We start from the raw sequence: 21,533 nt of genomic DNA, 5'->3' as shown, positions 1-21,533 counted from the left end.
ATAAGTATCGGGACTGAAGCCAGAAAAAAATTTAATGGAAATATCTGTACATGGATTTAATAATCTTCAAAATATGACCCTTCTGAATCAATACACCGTTGCCAGCGCTTTTCCCATTATTTATATGCCTTCTGGAACTCGGTAACTGCAAGGCTATTTAGACATTCGGTCGAAGCAGCTTCGACCGCCTCAATCGTTTCGAAACGATGACCTTTCAGACTCCTTTTGATCCGAGGGAGCAAAAGGAAGTTGGGGGGAGCCAAATCTGGACTGTAGGGTGGTTGTGACAACGTTGCTACTTTGTGTTTGGCCAGTACCTCCCTTGCAATTAGCGACGTGTGGCTCGCCGCATTGTCGTGATGGAGCATGCTCCATCTCCTTGTGAACCACACCTTTGCGTTGATGAAGACAATTAGTATCGATTTGACTTTTGATTTGCTCATGTCGGCCGTCCAGTGCGTTGTTCGTCTTTCATGTCTTCGCGGCCATTTTTGAATTTTTTATGCCACTCAAAAACACGCGTTCTGGACATGGCGTCGCCCTTATAAGCCGCACGGATCATATCAAAAGTCTCCGTAGCAGATTTGTTAAGTTTAACACAAAATTTGATGGCACAACGCTGCTCGATTGTTCGCTGCATCTTAAATCTCGATTCGTGCACCAAACACGCTTCCACATTTGCCGCGATCTTCACACTCCAAAGGCTAGGAAACAAAAGAACTTGTCATCCTAGCATACCTGACATCACCCCCCATCAATTGAGCCCCTTGAAACCGCCCTCCACCTTTTGCCGCTGGATGGAAAAAATCAGTCCCGATACTTATTGGACAAACCCTGTATACTGATGTAAACCCAGCTGGCCTGTGGCTCAAAAGTGAAAAGGGCAAGGGGATTCGGCCAGCACGCTCCATCTCAGCTCGCGGCTCTGCCAGTAACAAAGACGTGCCGAAACTAATTCCACCATTACTATCGGACCGAGCGCCGCGAGTGGACGTTTCCCCTTGTGGCTCTTCACTTTTAAGCTACAGGCCAGTTGAGTTCATGTCAGTAATGCACTGTAGTAGGTACTTACATAAAAGGTGCTTACATTATACCAGCCTGGAATTGGTAAACGCGCGAAAGTGTATGTATATAGATATCTATTTTTAAAGTTCCATAACTTTAAAATCAAAACGTGAAGAATACTTATTATGTCATTTTGATCTCTTTTGTTTCGAAACAATAGAATTTTAATGGCTTAATGTTGCCATTCAGAAGTCTATCAGTAGGCTGTCGGTGTGTTAAAATAAAAATGAAGTTAAAGTTTATTTCTAAAAGTTAAAAGTATCATTTGACCACTGGTAAAAAATGTTAAACATTTAAAATGTATAATAAGTTCAATGATTTTGGTACTTTTAGTTGGGTTATCAACAAGAAAATCTTAATTTTCAATAGAAACCTATGTTACTTACATTTAAATGATATTTTTCTATGGGTTCAATGAATTACACGTGATTACCAATTGTGCGTATTGCATCGTTTTTCATTTTAAAACGATATATTGTTGGTGAATCGTAAATCGTGTACATCCTTTAGTAAGTACATGAAGATTGTAGGTGCTAAAAATGTATGATCCTGTTATAACAAGATTAACTGTTTACTACGACCAGGGTTGCGTAAAATGTATAGGCATTATACCTACATGAGAAAACAGGGAGAAAAAAATTGAATATGTGTATTGCGAGGAAGAAACCTTTTATAAAGCATATAAATGAGGAAAAGTCTGTTTTGTGTTCTAAACGCGAATTGGAAAGGCTCCGAAAGTAATTATTTACCACTGTTATATATCTGTTCTGACTGAAATAGTTATGGAGAATCGAAATAAAGTCATAACTGTTATTAGGTATATCGGGTCTGTGCTATATGGCTTTCAATTTCGGTTCTTAAAAACAGATATGTTTTTTTATATTTGAGTTTATTTTAAGGTGGCCATAGTATCAGTAAAGTCATTAGTGACAACCAACATTTGAATACATTACTTATTACTTAATAGTACCTTATACATAATACTAGATTTTTGGAATATTTATAATTTAACTATAATGAACTCAGGAGGTTAATTTGTCTAAAAAACTTAAGCACATTTTGGATATTGATGGGATCATTCAGATTTGTCTTTAAATCTTAGAGGTATTTCGCAAAGTATGCGTGGAGGAAAATATGGAAAATATTTAGGTGAAGGTTGCTTTATTAATAAATATTCGTGTGGTAATCTTGAATGACTTGTTCGGGTGTGGTTGAATATTACATCGGTTTTATATTGGTTCTATAACTGTTATTTTTCGGTTCTGTATTTCCTAGGTGGCTACGTAAGTTCTGACCATCTACACGTTCGTATAAACAATCTGTTCCTCTTATCACTTCTACGAATCTTTAATAAAAATAGCGGTATTAGTGTTGAAGGGAGACTAGTATAAGATATTCTCGTTAATTTGAGTAATCAGGAAATCGACAAAATCTTAATAAGCGGTCAAAGTGGATAGGAATGTGATGCGTATAATATATTGCTTGCTGCATGAGTTTTAACTCAGTTACAGTACACCAGAATATAGAGGTTATACAGTAATACAGAAGTTTCGTGACAGAAATTTCAATCTTGACTACAGTGTACAAGGTGGACATCCAATAAAAGTGTCTTGCGCACAAGTAAGTGATTCAATCAATGGAAATTCAGAGTGTACTATTAATGAAATTGACAATTCTAGTGTTTTAAGACACTTCCATGATAACACAAGACCACACGAGGCTATGGCAACACAAAAAAGAATATTGGAAGTAAAATGGTAACTTATTCCACACCCACAGTATTCCTAAGATTTAGTACTAACAGATTTTCATCTGTACCAAGTCTTGTAATAAATAAAAGTTTAAAGAAGTAATAAGTATAATGCCATTATTTTTTAACAATCAATCTACAGATTCTTATAAAAAAGAAATAATTCAACTACCTCAGAATAGTGAAACTGTCATAAATAGTTTAAATACAAGATGTTTCCAAAACTCGAATTTGTAGGCGATACATTGAAACGACCAGAACTTATGCAGCAAACACGTTTTTCTGTATATGGACACGAAGTAGAATAGACTGTCTATAGAGTGAAAATTAAGCCGACCATTGAGACTCACATCCCTCAGAGACACTAATTCTTGAGGTTTGAATTTTACATACTGGCTCAGCGGTAGACGCTGCTTTTTGTGCGCATGTTACGACAGAAAGAGACCGGCCAACCTAATTGGTCCCTTCTCTGTGTGTATCTAGGAATAATTAACTTCGCAGTGTCTTTATGAAGAGACTGCTAACGTTTATGCATTTATGGCATGTATAAATTTGGAAAAACTAGCTGCAGAAGAAGAAGGAAATTGCCAACTGATTACCGAATCGAGAACGGGATCCGAGTCCTTTTGTTCTAAAAGGTGATTATTTTGACTACTAATATTAGAGGTAAATCAAGTTGATGATCTATTAATGCTAAAATGGCCTCAAATATTGCATTGATAGACTGCTTAAGTTTACTGGCAGATTCAGTTTCATTTAAAAAGAATCAGTTCACATAAAGTGATGAAAGAGCATAACCGACATTTTATGCTTTATGAATTCCGTAAAAGAAACAATATTACCGTTGCAACACTCAATAATAATAGTGTTTATCTCGAAATCTTAAGTGTCCAAAAATGTCAGCAACGGTTCACAAAATTTTGGAATTGGGATTTTTGTCTGCAAGATGATGAGAGATCAAGAAGACCGTCTTTTCTTAAAAACGACGAACTGAGAGCTGTAGGTGAAAAAGACCTGACAATGAGTTTGGGCAGATTGCAGAAATACTTGGTGTACAAAAACTCGTTTACAAAATTGGAAAGGTATGGCGATGCGGAAAATGAGTCCTCCATGTCCTTAGTGCAGATAATCGATCAACGAGAGTTGCTGTATGCAATTCGTTACTCGTTGGACACACAGCAGTCCTTCTTGAATCATTTAATAGTCCAAAACGGAAACCATAATGAATATTTCCAAGTGATACACTGATGGCAACTCCACCGAATATTCATGCGAATAAAATGTGTGTATTGTTGAATTTGTAGGTAGTTATTCACTTAGAACCTTTAAAGTCCAGAAATATTGATATTGCTTGCCTTTATTAAGAACAACTAATATACTTAGGCAGTGCTATTGCAAAAAAATCTTGTTGCTTCGGTTAACAGAAAGACTGTCATAATACAGCACAACAATGCAAGGACGCACACTGTAAAAGTCACGCAGCAAAAAATCAGAGAGCTTGACTGGGAAACTTCGGTTTATCCGCTGTACTCTCTTGTCTTAGCTTCATCCGATTTTCATTCATTTAGATCTCTACAGCATTTTTCAGATAGTAAAAAATGTTCCAATTACGAAGATGTCAAAAATGGAATACAAAAGTATTTTAATGAAAAATTAAGGGGTTTTTATGAAAGGAACATACAAAAGATCGTTTCCAGGTGGCAAAATGTAGACAATTACGGTGACTATTTCACTGATTGAATGTTCCATGTACGATTTAAAGAATTTAAATAAACTTTAGTTTCGAGAGACGATATTACTTATGGGTACCGCTAATATAACAAAAATATAATATTACTGTCACTTCAATTACACTTATAATGAAATACAAATTGCAATCCAATTCAGTGGTATTTCTTATTTCGCCATGAATTTCATTAGTTCGTAAATTTGTAAGTACAGGTAAACTTGTATGAATTAGTTGGTAGTGCTATCAGAGAAATGTATTGTTTGCAAAAGGTTAAGAAATTCTTACTTATATGAAAAATTTAATAACCCATAACTCTAATTGTCAAATATGAAACAAACTACATATTCGCTGATTCTGATTACACATTCAATAAAAGAATATTTTATACCTTACCCTGTGTATCTCCAGTCCAAACAGAAAATATACTTCATACTTTGAGAATGGTTGAACTTCACTTACCTACAAAACAAAGAAAATTCATTTTCAATAATTTATACTTCTTCTATGTGTTACTGTCTCAAAAATGACAAGGAAACAAGCGCAAGGTATTAGAAAGAAAATATAACAGTAAGAAATACGTTATTGAATCATTTTCCAGTATAATTGTCCATATGTATATGAGTTTTTGTCGATAGAAATTGCTTCTTATGATAAACTCTTCTTAAGAAACAACTGAAAGTTATACTGTTTAGGTAATATTTAACAATCGTTACGCCTGATATAAAGTGAAATCACGTATTAATGACAACGGTTAGTAACCGTTGCGTCTGGGAAATGTATGTATACGTGAACAGGGTCATCAAAGTGTTAGAACAGATGTATGTGAGTATGCACAGTCAAAGATATAAGAACACATTTTAATTTGACATTTAAGTAATGTCTCTATGTTGATTATTAATATAAAGCTGATGTTATGACAATCCAAGTGTGGACCACAGATTATGTGGACCAAACAATCCCAAAAATTGTTTTCAATAGCTATTAAACAAACAAGAAAAGAAAACACTTAAGCTAAAGTCTCTAATTAAGAAACTATTTCGTATGAAAGGTACTTCAAGTTCCTTTAATTCAATTATGAAGTAGACAAAAATATTTAGCCACTTATAGTACCATTTACACGGTTAAAAAATTGTATGCCCTCCTTTTAAAGATAGACCTGTTTCTACTCGTAATGAATGTTAAGGAAATAGTACTTTTCCCCATCTTTTGCTTTTATCAAAGATAATGACGAAGATAATTTTTTGGGAAAAAATATTGAAGATAGGAAGGCCTGGTCCTGTTGTCTGAAATTTTTCCTTTTATCCTTCCCCTAAAATGATCGTTGGTATTGAAGATCACTACCCATATCTCGTCTGCCACGAAACTATTTTATTTTCTGAATCGGAAATAAAGTCTCGGCTGCGACTTTTTTTTATGTTGTTCATATGAAAATATTTCACTATGTTGTTATGCGGCAGTTGTCTCGATGTTTTAAACATACCTAAGTGTTCACAATATTATAAAATAAATATAATTGTAGTCTATAAAGATAGAAATATTTCCCTTCCATGAAATTATGAAATTATTTTTTGCAAAAACATTTGTACAGCTTCTACAATTAAAATGAAAACAATGGTTGAAGTTGAAAATTAAATTTTTTCTCAAAATTAAATTAATTAAAATGATTAACTACTTCGTTAGTTTATCAACAGCATAAATCTAATGCAATTAAACATAAAATCAGAAGTTAATGATATTTATACTGATTTTAATCAGTCATTTGATTCTGTAAATTATTCCATTCTTCTAGTAACTTCGTAGCATTTTACTAGAGAAAGTACAACGTAAATTTTATGAACTCCTTTCACATTGCATTAACTCATAAAACTTGTTATAACGAAAACACATTAATATTATTAATGTCACGTTTATAGCAATGTATATATGTAAGTAATTTGATTTATTTTATGATAATCACCATTGACAGCTGGAATAAGTACATAAACTTAATAAACGTAATAAATGTCATTTTATTATCACGACTATCAACCTTTGTTGTATCGCTTCGGGTTATTAATTCTTGTCAACAGGGAAATATAGTTGATTTATTCTTTGTATAAAAACGCATTGCCTTTTTCAAGAACCTGTTAGCAAAAGACACGTAAAATGTGGTTTATACGATGGAGGAAATGAAATTTATGGCAAGACAAGACCTAAGACCTAAAAAGTGCAAAGTGATTTCACAATCAAATGACTAAAAGTTAAATCAATGTCACCTCACTTAGCATCGCCTGTTGTAATAGAATCGAGTTTTTTAGTGATTTGTTATTGGCATTCATACATTCAGTTATGGTTTATTTATAAATAACTTATTTAATTTAATCGGATCTCATATTTTGTTTCACATTATTAATGATCCTATGTGTTTTGAATGATATTTTATTGTTATATCACATGATATCGTCTATCTTTAAAAATTAAGACTTATTTTCATGTTACTGAAATCTGTAATATTAAAAGATTTTTCTGTAAATAAAGTGAGCATTGAATGTGCAATCATTCAATACTATTACCTAGTTTTATTATTAACGTTAGTGCCACGAAGGACAGCATGTGTAACATGGATCCGAGTATAATCCGACTTTAGGTCTATTGTGTATTACTGAAAATTAATGGCCTTGGCCATGCAGGTTTAGTAAGTATATCACTACGGAACATCTACCTGCACAATTGCATTGATACGTATGTTAGGGATCGTTAAATTCACGGCGGGACGATGTGTTACCATCGAGTGACTACGTCATCTCTGGACGAGCATAACGCAATGTAATATGTCATCGAAGATAAATGGTTGTAGCATCCATTATCACTGGCAGACATACGTATATGTCTGTGAACGCGTGAATCCTTAACCTCCGAGCGTGTTTAAGGTAAAAATTTTCAGGAAATTAACTAAAATTAGAACGGCCAATTGATAAGATTCTGAGGAATGTAACAGTTACAGTTGCAATTGCAGTTGCGGCTGCAGCTACAACTACGGTTCCTAACAGAGAAGACTGAAGGTTATCAATTACTTAAAATACTATTAAAAATGTAGACGTCATGTACTTAACTTTAAAGTCACCTATTTGTGAATTGCAAGTATATACTTGCATCTTTCAGCTTTTAGAATATTATGTTTGACCCATCTGCATTATTATTCTACTATTATATCATTTATATGACTTTTCTGTGTATTAGAATAGATGTTTTAATGTGAATGGATTCAGTGCAATGTAAATAGAAAGTGTTTATTTTTTGCATTATATAAGTACTATAGCGTAGGAATGTTCGATATAGAATGCATATATTTTACATATATATTTGGTAGTAAACAATTGTCATATTTGAATTTAATTTATTGTATGACGGTGTTCTTGGAAATATACGTCCAATGTGACTTAGCATGGTATCTTGAGACTGACATCATACTTCTTTATTTCTCTACAAGTTGGATAACATCTTATTGTTGCATTACTTTTTTATGACCAAAGGGTTTATTTACGTATGTTCGATTTGTAGTTCTTTCTTTGTTTTACCAAAGTGTATATTATTCAACTTTCTTTTAATGTGGCAAGTAGAGTATGTTTCGCGTGAATACTGTCACTTTTTCAGTTTCGTTATTTAAACAAACAAGCAAAGTTTATATCACAGTTGTGATAACTCGTGCATAACACGTTGAACACTGCACGATTTCATAAAGCAAAATACATAAAATGAAGAAAATATAATATTAAATCATTTGCTTCAATTGCATTATTATTATTGCACGTTGATCTAGCTGAATGTCACCGCATTATTTATAATATAAAAAGGTTTTCAGACAATCATCGTTTAATTAAGCAAACTATAGTAATTTGATTTGCTTGGTGGTCACCGGTGACCCCTATGGCAGTCAACGTGTTAATTAAATATTTCAAACATGTTTAAACTAAATTTATAAATTAAAAATATTTGCATTAGTAACGAAGGAATTACTTCTCGATTTTTAACATGTATCATTGAAAAACCTTATTTATATTCTTATTACTAAAAGATATGTTTCAGAATAGAGGTAATTCAGTTTTGAAACCTGTAATTACAAAAAAAAACGAATTCTTCTATCATTCATTCTAATGAACAAATGTAGACAGATTGTTGTGCTTATAATACAAGATACGTCGTTTGTGCTACTGCGATGTGGAAGGACGCTAGGGAAGTGACATACTTCGTACTACTTGGGATATAGAAAATTCATCATTCTAAAAGTGAGTACTTTATTTTTTTATTATTACAACTGTAAATATTTCATTCAAATGATACTATTTGTTTTTTCTGTTTACAAAATATTACCCGCAGTCGAAAGTATTAAAGTTCATTAGAAATAACATTAATAAAGAACACCGCCTAACTGTAATATGTTACATACCATGAAACTTTGGTAAAGATAAATCGCATTGAAATATTCCATACGTGAAGTTTTCTACAGTTGATATGTAGGTATGTTAACCTTCCAACAGCTAAAATTTTAAACGCGCGCATTCGTGTAACATAAATCAGCAAACATCGAAATAATTCGTTGAGAGAATGAAAAGCTACTCTTTTAAATTTCAATCCAAAAAGTATTCGCTCACAACGCAAACACGAATGGAAACGCGAAAGCTTTGTACGCGAAACATTTTTTTAAATCATAAAAGATTGTTTGGGTGTGATCAATGTTATCGTTCTACAGAATCGCTTATGTGTTCTCTTTCGAACACGCCTGGCGAGACTAATATGTATCACATTTGCTAGATTTTTCGGACTTATCAGACTTTAAGAGTAATGATTTAAATACAATTTTTATTCTATTGCAAATTACTATTTAAATATGATATTCAATGTAAATATTAATTATCGTCTAGCTTAATTATCTCAATTTCAGTTGTAGACTATTAATCACTGAAAATGATAAAACATAACTTCTAATAGAATCAATAACCATATTTGAATCATCGTCAGTAATATGTAATCAGATTTCACTTTGGCCAGCTCTGGTGTGTATAAATCAGTGAATGAGAAATACGTGGACAATAAAATTAAGTAAACTATGTCGCACATCCGTGTGGCCAGTTGATTGAGTGTGTTACATCATGACTGTCGCATATCGTATTCTCTCGTTCGTTCGACATTATTCCTCCTTGTCTCTGGCCGCGAAACAGCAGTAAGTCCCCGGCCAATGGGGGCGAAGGTAAAATAGTTTTTATTATTCTTGAGCGTCTAGTTGGGACTTCTGAGTCACGCGACGTTACAGGAGATGGAGGGAAAGGGAATATTTAAGTATATTTAAGAACTCAGGGGAACTGTATAATGGATGCTGGCTTTGAACTAAATGCTAAAATAGTATGTTTAAAACTAAATGCTGCATTGTATTTAGAGTTTCCCGAGCTAAGCATTAAATTCACCTAAACCAAGAAATCTAAAATTTTGAATACTGGTTTTAAATCGTTTCTTTTCGAAAATAAAAACGAGAAAATATAATACTGCCAGTTTACCAAAAGTTCCTTATGAAACTTCCCTAAGCCTGGATAACGTTGAAGTGGTTGCTATTGAAAACTAATTAGATAGTTTTGTAGTAATCATGACAAATATTTCCAGGATCTTCTCAATTTTGTAAGTTTATCAATTATGTCAGGAGAAACAATAGGTATCGGTAGACACTTTGTATTTATAATGCAATTATTTTATATGACTACATAATAATATACTTTTTCCTGAATTTAAATAAATAGAATTCAATCTCGTTGTTATAAACATAGATTATAATACATAGACTGTAAAATCAGCACTCATTAAAATTCCGCAACAATCGAAACAATTATCTTAATCTTTTCGCTACGACGGAACACTATAGTCACTCTATATGAGATGCCATGTAGGTAAATATGTACAGTTTGGAAGAGACGAACTGTACTTGCATACAACGAGCGACTTCAGTAATGTTCGCTTAAATTCTACAATTTCGGGCCCCAACAGTAGAATTTAACCGAACAGAAAAAAACAGAAGGAAGCTATTTTCTTCCAGAGTTGACAAAATCGAGAGTTGACACACGGGAAAGCGATGCCGCACGCGGTAAATATAAACGTGCAATGGAGAAAATTTCAATTGCAATAATTTTAACCTTACCTTCGTAAATGTAGTGCCAGTGAATTTCCAAGATTGTTGTGATTAAAATGAGTCTAAACATGATAGAAATCGGACTAGTTTTAATAAAATAGACAGATGTGAGATGTGATGTCAAAGATAAAACTAGACCGATATACGCCGTGCTTGGACTCATTTTAATGAGAAGAATCTCGAAATTCCTTTAGTACTATGATTGAGAAGGTAAGGTTAAAATTATTGCAATTGAAATTTTCTCGCTTCTACCCTCGATGCTCAACTGACTGCGTCTATCCCGTTTCTGCTCATTGTATTCATTTTCTGTTCCTGCTATTGGGATCACGTTCACTAAGCTCGAGGCAGTGAGTAATACAGGAAGAGTAGGAATGGTACAGTGGAATTTAGCCGAGCAAATTTTATGGAATTTAAGCGAGCATTACTGTACAGTTGCTCTCTCTGTTTTGCACACTCCACACTCCTTTGTGGACTTGGAGTATGTGTCTCGATTAATAAAAATTATTATTATTGTTAAATTTTTTTTTCGAACAATATCATTAAGGTGATTGATGGCGTAAATACTAAGGCATAAATCCGGTTACTAACGCTCGCCTTCACGCAGTGTGTGCATTTTCGTTGCGGTGTCTCGTTTAACGGGAATGTCACGGCGGAGAAGACGCTCGGAGCGAAAGGGTTAAACTGGAATCGAAAAGTCAAGGCTTTTCAGTCGAAGCATTAATCATTTGCGGTCGAATGCTGCTGTAATAGCGGCTTCGAGCTTTCATATTTGAAATAGAAAGTTGCAAATGAATAACTTAATTATTCACATAACGAGAGATTGATATGCGGTTTTCCTCTTTTATGGTATTCAAGGGTTCTAGAAGAAGGTTCTAAAAGTTAAAAAATTCTTGACTACAAATAGTTAACACTAGGTTAACGGAGCGCGTTAATTTGAGGCCTACTGAATTTTATAAATATTACTTGCAGCTATTGGAGAGAAATGAATTTTTTATATTTAACGACTGATTTCTTCCTATAATTGGTTTATGTATGAATAATTGTGCACGTTAGAGAGAGGAGAAATTAATGTATCTGCAAGGATGGTTATAAGTAACGAAGAGATCCACTCCATGACGCTGATTTTAAGACGCGACAGAGATAAGAACGACAATTAACTGATAAAAATTGTTCTCTCTTAGTTTTCAGTATAAATATCTAGTAATTACCATAATCGTCACGTGCACACGCGTCCCAGTGACTGTAAATTGCTCTACAATTTTGTCCACGGGATATTCTTCCATCTTGTATTTCTTTTTATGTAAGTTTTATGAAGAATATGTAGAATGAAATTTGTTACCTTCGAATTGTGTTTATTTATAACATCTGGTATTATATCCTAAAATTCTTAATTAAAAAATCATGGCAGAACATATTAAATCTTCGTTACAATATGTATTTTATTACACTAGGAATCTTTATATATGCTATAAATATGCCAAAACTTTCAGTTTATTTATATTTTCGTAATAAACCGACTTATTTTCCGAGAATAATTACATGCACATACAAATTGTATCAAACAGATCAAACAAACAGAGCCTCATTTTCCACAAAATAATAAAACATTTCCAAGCAGAAAACAAACTTTTTTTATAAAAATAATGTTTCTGCATCACCGGACATAATGAAAAGTCATAAAATCAAATAGCTTTTAATTTTTGTTGAAGTGTCCTAAATCTATCAAGGAGATGAATCGTTTTATTTCTTGCTACATGTTCTATTGAATGATCTTTATAAGAAATAATTCATGCCTTTCGAATATGTTAATAACTTTATTTATCACTATTGAATAAATAATTGATAATGTCATTTTTAAGCTGTGCTGTGCTGTAAAAGTAACAGAAAAAATATATATGTATATAATTTATGAAATTTTGACAGGAATCGTAGTTTCAAGTATATAACGAATAACATGAAACTTTTCTGTTGTAATGCTACAATTATTGTTACATGAAGGAATTTCTAATTGAATGGTCATATTCGATAAAACATAGTACTCGATACCTTTTGAAAAGGCTAATAGATCTAACAATGCTAACTTCTTTTGAGGAATTAATGTACTCAAATATTCGGTATTATTCTACAATGTTTACTTATTTAATTTAGAAACAAGAGTTTATACGTTAATTATTGTTAATTATTTTCTAGCATTATTGTACCGTTAATAGTTTATGAACCACGTTGAATACATGGCATAGAAGAAGCTTGTAACTCTTTTAAATGGAAACCTTGACTTCTTTTCTCATCGTTCCGTATAAAATGATTCAATTCAATAGGCGCAGAAGTCACTATCTGTCCCTATTGATACTCCCAGAATAAATGCGGTCACGGATAGCAATTACAATGAACCTGTAGTTAATGCAAGTAAAGAAAATTCAATGGGACAAAATTAGATCTATGAATCTGTACTTTTTTTGTTGTTGTCAATCTTGCACTGGACCAATAAAATAATTACTAATATATTCTATATATATATAATTTATAGCAGTAAAAGCATACTTACAATTTATCTGACTACATAAAATTTTCTGAAAAATGGATATTGATACTTATTTCTGTAAGTCATTTCCCTCGATGGATAAATTAAAATTCCTTTTATAAGAGATAGTAAAACTACCATTAAAAATGAAATTTTCAGCGTTTATAAAAAAATGTAAATAAATAAGACTAGATGTTGATTCCTGAAATCGTTAGTCATAATTATGTGTAATATCAATAGTTAAAAATTTGTAAGAAAGAAAATATTACTTTATTCTAGTTATACAAGCGATTAATTGTATATTTAACAAATTCTTTAAGTTATTTTATGGGTATAGTTATTGAAGAAAATTTATACTTTTTATAATAAGTACTGATGTATGTATTATTTTGTATTCCGTGAAATAACAATGTTTATTCAATCTAAATCTAATGACCTTATAGTAAACGTGGATATGTATAATACGATAAAATTTTACTTATACAAAAATATCCGTGTTTAAACGCAAGGAGTAAAAAGATTCTGTAACTGAAGATGTTTGTCTTAACAGATAAAGATAAGAAATATAGAAAGATTACCTAACTCATAATTCCGACATAATAATTTTAATATCAGTGATGTATCTGCAATAATATAATAAAAAAATAAATAGAATTATGTGTGCCAAGCTTCTTTTTTCAGAAGGACTACATTGATTGGTGTCATTTTGAAACGTGATAAGTTTTAACTTTCCCGAATTTATTTCACTCTGAAATTAATGGAGCACAAAATCATTATTCATAGTTCAATATACAGTAAAGCAGTACGATATTCAAGGAATTGATATAAACTGTAGGTGATAAGATGGAATACTTCCCCAGAAATTTCACGAAGACAGTTTCCTGGGATTAACTTATCTTCGAAACTTTCCCCAAACTCTTAATGCAGGTCTAGAGACTCCTTCAAAGAATTTCAAGGAAGAAGAGCATCGACAGCTGCTTTCCTTAAAGCGTTCATGGTATCTCCAAAGGTATTTTTCAATTACCCAAAAAGGTACACTATAACAATTTATCAGAAATACTTGAAGCCTACCTAATCTTCATTAATCTCACTGTTCAAATTATAAAGATTATGGTTTATCAATGAATATATACTATATGAAAAACCACATTTTGAAATGTATAGAAATCTACACCATTAATTTGGAAAAGAAAATGATAGCACAAGTCAGTTAAGAGTGTTAATGTCACATATATAGGTATATTTGCAAGCAAATGGTGGATAAGGCTACAGTAATCGAAATAGAAGGAAGGTTAAAATAATATTTGGAATTAATGATTATAAAAAGATTTTTTAATTTATCTGACTATTTAACATTGTCTGTTTAGAAAACTTATCATATTGTGACGTTATGTTGCCAAAGTACCATAAACTTTTAAATAATGTTCAAATCTATTTCCTAGATTAGAGAATTTTAGAAAAAGTAATTGCACATTTAATATTAAATATCATTCCAACAAGAGAATCTTCTAGTCAAACATGTACATCAATCGGTGGTTCTCGAATAAATTGTTTTTAGAACATCTCGTTCCACGATGAAGTGACACGAATTAGTCCTCAAAAAGTCAATTAAGTTAACCTCGATTCTTTTCAATGGTAGGTAAATACTCGAGAAACCGCATTTATTCCAATAATCCACATTATTGGAGAACTTAAAACAAAGTACTCTTAAAGAAACATCAAGTATCCTATACATAAACAAAATGAAGGAGATAAAAATCGTTTAGGCAGCTTTCAGAAAAACTGATGAAGTCGATTAACTTGAAGAGTTTGTATTTTTTACACAATTTCAAAACTAAAAAATTAATAACTCTCCCACGCCTATTTTAATTTTTATATATTTCAAACTGTTTTAAATTGTCAAATCTTTCCTATTCATGTTTATTTCCAATGAACCTTAGTGTACACATGAACATATCACTGAGAATTATGATAATAGTTATATTTTTGAAATACAAATTATGTACTTTTAATAGTACATAAAAGTAATAATTATATTATTACACTTCACATGCGTCACGGGCTTGGATTCTACTTATTATTCAGGAAACGAACTTCCATCAATACCGAGCGGATGTGTTCGATGCTTGAAGAGAGACATTTATGACTTTCGCTCTTTTAAGTGACTGACAGTATCTACAGAGCCACTGTAAGTCATGGCGGAGAAAAACAATTCAGGATTGTTGAGATGCAGTTTATTGTATACGCTTCACGAGACTGAGAGCGAAGGACGCAATATTTGAAAATAAAAGCAACGACATGTTTGTCATAAAGGTATAGTTTTCAGAAGGTTATTTGCTTAACGTACAGATAATACAAACGTTGCTTTCTATAAATGTTAAAACACTTGCTGGTTTCATTAATATTATATAACAGTTAATTTACTAATACATATAATACTAATAGAAACATGTATTCACGTAAATGTGATAAGATAATTATCGTGCTCGTGGACTTGATATACATATGTTTCATTAGAATCGTCTGCTATGACATTACATATTTTTATTGTGTTAGTACAGCTTTATTTATATTTATGCAACTATACCTTAAAATAATAACTTTGTATTATGATTACTATACAGGTGAAGTCAGAAAAAACCATACTTAAATTTTATAACTTTTTTCTTCAGTATGTCCCTGTTACTTTCAATTCTAATTGGAAAAAAATGTTGAAGACAAACGTTATAAAGTTCGGAAAAGCAAATATAACCTTATTTTCAAAGTCACTAATTTCTTTTAAATATAACTTTTTTCTGTAACATGTTCCTTTTATCTTCAATTACAATTGACAGAAAATTTTTAATACAAAAGTTATAAAGTTCGGAAAAGCAAATATAACCTTATTTTCAAAATTACTTGAATGTCATTAATGTCTTTCTTAAACAATAGATCATACAATTTTAACTTCATTGCTACCCGATACAATCACGATGACATGAACGTCAAGATGCAATAGAGTGGATCTTCGTGGATCAATCTATAATGGATTACACTACCATAAATAGTGGCACGGAAACTCACTAGTTACAACTAGTGAGCAATGATATCACTCCTTTAAGATATTTTTATATGTAAATTTATTAGGTAAATGTTTAATGTGGTTATGTATATTATATTTACATACATTTATATTTTAACAGCTGTTATTCTTTTTTTTCAGATACCCGGTGAATTTTAATCATTAATGTGCAGTTTGTATTAGGTTGTAATCATACTCCCGCTTTTTCTCCTTCTTCTCCTATTATTTTATTTCAGTTAGGTGTCACATTTACACCACGTAATTTTACTCATTTACTTATATTAATAAAGTTTGTAATATCTAAAGGGCGTTGTTTAATTATTTCAACAATACTCACTCTCTGATAGCCTATGATTCTAAAGCATAAGTCTCTAACTGGAGGTTATATAAAATCTCCAAAAATACATTGCTGAATATCATAAAGTTATGCTATTAAAATAGAATAAAAATAAAGAATATGCCTTTGCATACATCATGCTCGTAATCACTTGTTTAAAATTTAATCAAATTCAAACCTAACGAAAGACGTAAATTTGTAAGCGGTCATCAATGTGTTAGCAGGTATACAGATAACATTGAAAGGTGAAAACAGAGAAACCAGACAAAAATTAAAGATAAAATATATACATAAAGTGAAATTTTCACGAATTTTTAAATGCACAAGATAAGTTCGGCATTTAATAAAATCAGTACTAGGTATTTATAACCTTTAATGGGCATTTTTCATAAATTTTTGTGTATTTATTGTCAATGCGTATATCCTTTTCATCTTTCTTCATTTAACTTCTTTTATTGTTAAATAATTTACTAATAAAAATATAATACTGGAGTAAGATAATATTTGAAAAGTTTGAGTAATGTCAACGTTGTCTGTAGCAAAAGGATTTGCTCGATTGCGTGGCCCAATTAGATATTCTCATATACTTTTGGTTTTTGTAATAAATTAAAAAATATTCACCAAAAATTGTAGACATACATGTGTATCCATAATGTAATTAATTATTAATAATTTCCTAATCAGGGAAGTTCATTTCTATGAACTAATATCATATAAAAACAACTGTACAACTATTACTTTTAAAATATCCTGATTTTGAATCTCACAATTTTTTTAAATTCAAATTTTTCATCATATTGCAGCAAAAAAGAAATAAATTTATAGATTCGTGTTCGACAAAAAAATTTGTAAGAAACACCTACTGAAAGTTACAAATACAAATACCAACTGAATAATATTGTTTTGTTATTACCGCTTCATTACTTCGTTATTAGGTTGATGATGTAAATACATACATTTTTTGTATGTTGCACGTATAATTCACAATTAACGATGTTTATTCTGTCGTGTATACGGTGACCAAGTTTCATTTCTCACAAACATAAAATATCGCTGGGGAATATCTCGGGTAAGTTTGGAAAGATTCCTGCAGCAGAACTGTAGTCTGACCTTTTTTCCAATCAGACGTTCTCATGGATTCAGTTTCAAACTTTGACGTCTAACATTTTGAAACTCGTTCGGGTAAAGCTGCAGAAATTTCCAGAAGTTATCGTTTCTATATAAGGCTACGGAATGCCATAAATCTTAAAAGATATAAAAATTTCACAAAACTTTGAACCTTCCAGTTACTCTACAAAGTATTTTATTCATACTATTTATCATTATTCATTATTCTACGTACTATTTTTTTAATCATTTCTCCTTCATAAAGTATCCGGTTTGTTTTGTTCAGTTTACATTTCATATGGCTAGCATTATTTGGTGTTATGTTTGGTGTAGAGCTTGAATTATTATTTTCAATGTTGATTATGCATGGGATGTGATCACTATCCGAGATAGAATTAACTACTTGCCAATCAATCAAATGGAAAATGCTGGAGATGCAAAAGCTGAGATCAACTCAAGTGCGAGTGTTTGTTGCTAAGTTATGATGTGCGAATTCTTTAGTGTTAACTAAAATTAGGTCATTGGATACTAGAATGTTTTATATACATTTTCATAATATTAAATATTATGAAAAGTATATATTAAAATTTGATATTTTTTAATCAGGATGACAACTAATAAAATTTGTGGAGCGATTAAACATTATTTTCTAAAGGTTGCAAATATTTCTGAGCTATTAATAACTTCAAAGTAAATTTTGCTGGCTATATCTCTTCGCGCAGTGTAGCTTGTAATTGAATTTACAATTACAGATGCAAATTACGAACCTCACTTTGGCCAACTAATAAAAGCAGTCACAGAAAAAACCATTGTAGAAAATAATGAATAAAGATTAACAAATAAGCTGTTTAAGAAGTGGTTCCACGTTTATCGTATTCTTCAGATTTACGAGATTATAATATTTTAAATGTAGATAAATATTCGTACACTATCAAAGTTTTAGATAAATACAACGTGTAAGATTGAACAGTATAAGTACTTTCACTCTCTTTTCTTCTGTATATTTTAAGTTGTGTCAACCCCATTGGGTTATTTGCAACTACTTTAAATTATACAGATGATTATCTATGTATATGACTGTATTGTGGATTGCTTAGTTGTGGATGACTGATTAAATTAAGTGTACTACTCTGATTTTTTTTAGAAATTTCAAAATATTAGAGAACGAGTGAACTGTTTGGGTTATTTCTTTAGGGTCTTTTTTTATTTGATATATTCTTCTTTCTCTTTGGTATGTAACACATGATGTGATTATGTGTTCAATTGAAGTTCACTGTGTTGCATCGGTTGCACAATAGTTTGTTTTTGTTTTTAATAAGGTATGAGTGAGAAAGGTTCGTATGTCCAATGCTTAGTTTTGTTAGTATTATTTGAAACCTTCTTTCGAACAAAAAGACTGGGCTTAATTCGTAAATATAATTTCTGACACGATAAGTATATGTAGGGCGTAAGTTGTTCCGAGCTATGTTTTTATCTTAATTAATCAATTTTACTTGTGTATATCGTAAATAGTATCAAGTCATAGTCACTCTTATGATTACATTTTTAAGATTCCAGTAAATTACGAAATGTAAAATTATATTTTATTACCTCGAATATTGGCTTAAATGTTGTACAAAATAAACTCTATATATTTGAATTCAATTTATTCGTATACATTCGAACACAGTACTCGATTTACTGAACACGTTATTGAGCTCTTATTACCCGAACACTGACCACGCAGCGGCGGCGGCGTTGCATTTACTTGAACTTGTGTTTCTGCCCTGCATCCAAACATAAAAACACAGACCTAACTCAAACGAACTACTTTAATACCACAAAACTGTGGTCGACGTCTGATTGGGCTGTCGCTGGAATCAACCACTCGCGAATCACTTTCTAGTTGTTTTATAGCAGTGGTTGTTTGAAGTCGGCTTCGGCAAACCACTTTTTAGTGGTTTTTAGTACCCAATCGAATGGATTTAAAACTTTTGTAATCGTGTTAAAAATTAACAAATATGAAAAAATATTTCCCTATTACGATCGAAGTATTCACCATAATCTTCAAAAGTGTGTAACTATGTAAGGACGGCAAGATTCTCTTATTTGTAGGTATGTGTTAAAAAATTAAACATTCCAAATGGAAATAATTTATATGGAAACAATTTTTTTGTAATAAAATGTATTCAGCTAAAAAATTTGAAATGACGTAGGACTACGTTTCTCATCACAAAAGTATTAACACTTTTTAGACAATTTTTGGATTCCAGGATATTTTGATACTTTATCTGCCGCTATTGGCCAAGGCAACCATTCACTAACTACCAATACAGTTGTCAATATCGCGTAGGGGTGTATGTTATCATTTGTAAAGCTTTGTAACTTTAACCCTTTCCCCTATGATTTCTTTCTGAATTGTGATTATGATTATTGACAATTCTACGCCAACGTCTACTTTAAGATATGATCATTAATAATAGAAGAATAATATGTAATTTGCATTCAAACAAATTGAATAATATTTATGTTTCTTAAATTCTATTTGAAATATTCGTCACGAATCTGACACGATATTCTGGGGCAAGGGGTTAAAATCAAAGTAGAAAGGAATCTCGTAATGACGTTCTGATTTCTTTGTATCAAATCAACATAATTTTAATAGATTACCGATTATTAATCATTCAAAATCAAAAAGCCGATTAGTAGGCTTCCGGTAGATGTTAAAATGGAACTTCCACTGTTCAGGAGTTCATTTGTCCCACAGTACCAAATCCCTATCATACGTTTCCATAATTCCGTTTCAGGTAGGTTAAAAAGTGGTGCAATCAGAAAAAGTCTGTGTATGAAGAACAATCCAGTTTTGTGAGCATCAACTCTTATTAGACAAAACTACTAAACAGTAGTGAAAGAGAGAATTAATACATTTGAATGAAAATCAGGTAATTGTTTAATTGTCAAGGACACCATACCTAAACCTTCACATATGTTTGTTAAAAACACGATTTCGAGCGACTTTGTCCAACAGCTTAATTGGCGATCTCTTCAAATATTCTATCTGATAGAAAGACCACGGATTCATTCGTATCATATATGTTAATCTTCAATGACTTTCAACTGACCTGCTCGATATTAATATTTTCCATTGTTTCCACTATTACGTCGAAAATAACGTACATTACTAACTAAACAATTATGTAATTAATAATCACAGATCGCTTAAAGGTTCATGTAACACACATAGATGAATTTATTTTTTCATAAGCCGCAGTATTATAAAAATGAAAATATATCGTTCTATTTAAAATCATGTGGATGACTTTTAAATTTCGGAAAACGTGATTTTGAGAAAAAATTCATTATAACGTCAACTTATGGCCAACAAACATTTTTCCCTTAGAAGTTTATTTTATATTATTTAAAAGAAGTGAATATACTGTAAGTCCCACCTTGATAGCCAGGCATTTATATTAATACATATTAAATAAATTTATGCCAATTGTTCTTCAATTTCATGTTTTGTGTGACTACACTAAATTTTGGTTATCACGATAGTTATGTGCATTAAAATTAGATAACTGGCCAATGCTTCGTTATCTATATATTACTATATACTTTGTATACATTAAGTGTAAATAACACCACTTTGCTATACCTTCTTCTTTAAATATTCATTATCACGTTTGATGAAATATAATATGTAGTACAAGTCAAGGATATTAAAGTAGATTAATTCGGTAGCAACCACCAATCTGTGAGAGTAATCACTTGAGAGAACTTTAAATTACGAGTGGAGAATCTGATACAATAATTGCGCCAACTGAGTATCG

At 31.5% G+C, this 21,533-nt stretch overlaps 2 protein-coding genes across 8 annotated transcripts in view; both read right to left on the bottom strand.

Annotated features, from left to right (window-relative positions):
• Nca (neurocalcin homolog) overlaps window positions 1-21,533 on the bottom strand; it is a 484,597-nt gene that overhangs the window by 98,113 nt on the left and 364,951 nt on the right. The gene's annotated exons all lie outside the window — the stretch shown is intronic.
• LOC116435237 (neuronal calcium sensor 2) overlaps window positions 1-21,533 on the bottom strand; it is a 158,400-nt gene that overhangs the window by 70,241 nt on the left and 66,626 nt on the right. The window contains exon 2 of one of the 6 annotated variants that reach the window (XM_076372098.1): window positions 4,938-5,003. The exons of the other annotated variants lie outside the window; for them this stretch is intronic. The gene's annotated coding sequence lies outside the window, so the exon portion shown is untranslated. The remainder of the gene's footprint in view (window positions 1-4,937; window positions 5,004-21,533) is intronic. 6 annotated transcript variants of the gene reach the window in all.

The sequence above is a fragment of the Nomia melanderi genome, chromosome 11, assembly GCF_051020985.1.
Source record: "Nomia melanderi isolate GNS246 chromosome 11, iyNomMela1, whole genome shotgun sequence".
In the NCBI taxonomy this organism is placed as follows: Eukaryota; Metazoa; Arthropoda; class Insecta; order Hymenoptera; family Halictidae; genus Nomia; species Nomia melanderi.
This window is presented reverse-complemented; position numbering and strand designations above follow the sequence as displayed.